A 2,500-nucleotide genomic window follows, 5' to 3' on the forward strand; every position below is an offset into this window, starting at 1 on the left:
AGCCGACCGATTGGTTTTGATCTAATAAAAGCGTCCCTTCCATCTCTGGTCGGGACTCTGTTTGCATGTATTAGCTCTAGAATTACCACAGTTATCCAAGTAACGTGGGTACGATCTAAGGAACCATAACTGATTTAATGAGCCATTCGCGGTTTCACCTTAATGCGGCTTGTACTGAGACATGCATGGCTTAATCTTTGAGACAAGCATATGACTACTGGCAGGATCAACCAGGGAGCTGCGTCAACTAGAGCTGAGCAGCCGGCCGCCCGGGAGTGTGTCCCGGGGGCCCGCGCGAACACGCAAGCGTCCGCTCAATCATTCTGCAAACAGGAGGAGGCTGAGCTCCCCTGCACAATACACCTCGAAACCCTCTCAGGTCCCGGCGGCGCGCAGCGCCGTCCCAAGTACTTGGTCGGGTTCGAGAGAGGCGCAATCGCCCGGAGTTAGGCGAGTAGACGCTTTCGGTGCGACCACCCGTGCTCCCAACTGAGCTTGCCGCTGCCGACAGAGGCCCGGGAGCGTGCTGTCGTGGCATTGCCGGCGGGAGACAACACGCGCCACCTACGGTGACCGGCAGCTCCAACGCCAGCGCCACAGAAGGACAAAAGCCCCACTTGGGTGCCGAAGCGAACTCTCCCAGCACAGCGCACGCGCCAACACATCCGCACAGCTGCGATACAAACCACCAGCGAGAACCGCTGGGGCGACCGAGCAGCAGACGGCGTCGCGGCGCCGAGCGCCGGGCGGCGGCGCATCCTCAACGCACACAGTCCTCAATCGGACCAGCACACTGAAGATGTCCACCGCGCTTCGCACCGGGCCCGCGAGGACCTACTTTGGCCGCACGGCGCCGCGCGCAGGGTGCGCCGGCGCGCAGCTGCGACGCCTGCCGCGTCCGTCGGCCGGCGCGCCTGCCACTGGCCGCCCCCACCAGCCGGCTGTAGCGCGTGCGCCCACGCACCGCGCGGCCAGCACGCCGGGAGGCGCCCCCTCACCGGCCGGGGACGGTCCCACCCAGCCACCGCCGCGTATCGCTTCACACCCAGATGCCGTTCAGTTTCGTCGGCATGGTGGGTATCGCTGGAACAACCGGTTAGTACCTCAACCTATCGTCGCCATCACCGATTCACCCCTAGCGAGAACAACCGCACCACAACAGGTTACCATTTGTTCATTTGCGTAACTTCACCAGAAAACGCAGGCGTCCATCGCCATTTGCAACTTCAACGATTATTGCATGCCTGTGTCAGGTGTCACGCCACACTACGTCTGCCCACATACACGCAACAAAATGTGCACGCCTAGACAATACGTGGAAGGTGGCCCCCGTACGTATGCGATGTCCATTGCTCGAACGACTGTCAACCGGCCTCTGTAGCATGTCGCAGATATGGAACGCGGTGCACCATGCCATCACGGTGTGTGAGGAGAGACGACTAGGTCCGAATACATCAACAGACAGCTCATGCTGATCGCCATCCACGGCGTCCGTTCCTCCCACACGTCTCTATGGCGTACCACACTGCAATCCAGCTCTCATAGGGAGACGACACGTAGCTGCGTGCACAATATTTGCACTGTATGGTCCGCCGTTTTTGGGCGCAGTCGTTGTGCGGTCACACATGTGCCACGATGTATCATTCAGTACATAAGGACGAATGTGCAGTACAGATTGTGGTTCACGCGTACGACATCAGCGGACAGTTGACACAGGCCGCACCACAACGTAGCCTGAGTACGTCGCATGCGAAGGGCATTGAACATGCAAACTTCTCACCAACCAGCTTGCGAAGGCAGGGGGCAAGGTGGGGACGTGGGGAGGGGCGGCATGTACGTCCTGCTGCCATCCACATTACAGTGTACAGCAGGAGCATGTGGAAAGTGAGCAAGACTTGCAAGGTGTTTAACATGAAGCGATACACAGGGGTGCGGGCAGTGCGAGTAGCGAACTATATTGCGAGGGTTGCGGGTGGGCAACACTACAGTAATTGAACGAGTCGTATAACAATTACAGAGCAGGTTTAGGCGACAACGTGGGTTACGTTAAGGCGACAACATGGGTTAGGTTAAGGCACAACATGGGTTAGGTTAAGGCACAACATGGGTTAGGTTAAGGCACAACATGGGTTAGGTTAAGGCACAACATGGGTTAGGTTAAGGCACAACATGGGTTAGGTTAAGGCACAACATGGGTTAGGTTAAGGCACAACATGGGTTAGGTTAAGGCACAACATGGGTTAGGTTGAGGCACAACATGGGTTAGGTTAAGGCACAACATGGGTTAGGTTGAGGCACAACATGGGTTAGGTTGAGGCACAACATGGGTTAGGTTGAGGCACAACATGGGTTAGGTTAAGGTACAACATGGGTTAGGTTAAGGTACAACATGGGTTAGGTTAAGGTACAACATGGGTTAGGTTAAGGTACAACATGGGTTAGGTTAAGGTACAACATGGGTTAGGTTAAGGTACAACATAGGTTAGGTTAAGGTACAACA

At 56.4% G+C, this 2,500-nt stretch overlaps 1 non-coding gene across 1 annotated transcript in view; it reads right to left on the reverse strand.

Annotated features, from left to right (window-relative positions):
* The window catches only part of LOC124729493, a 1,909-nt gene extending 1,672 nt beyond the window's left edge, over positions 1–237 (reverse strand). Inside the window, exon 1 of the ribosomal RNA XR_007007711.1 lies at positions 1–237. This exon is cut by the window's left edge and continues 1,672 nt beyond it. This is a non-coding gene — a ribosomal RNA (small subunit ribosomal RNA).
* Between the last annotated feature and the right edge of the window lie 2,263 nt (positions 238–2,500).

The sequence above is a fragment of the Schistocerca piceifrons genome, unplaced genomic scaffold (genome assembly GCF_021461385.2).
Source record: "Schistocerca piceifrons isolate TAMUIC-IGC-003096 unplaced genomic scaffold, iqSchPice1.1 HiC_scaffold_1211, whole genome shotgun sequence".
NCBI lineage: Eukaryota > Metazoa > Arthropoda > Insecta > Orthoptera > Acrididae > Schistocerca > Schistocerca piceifrons.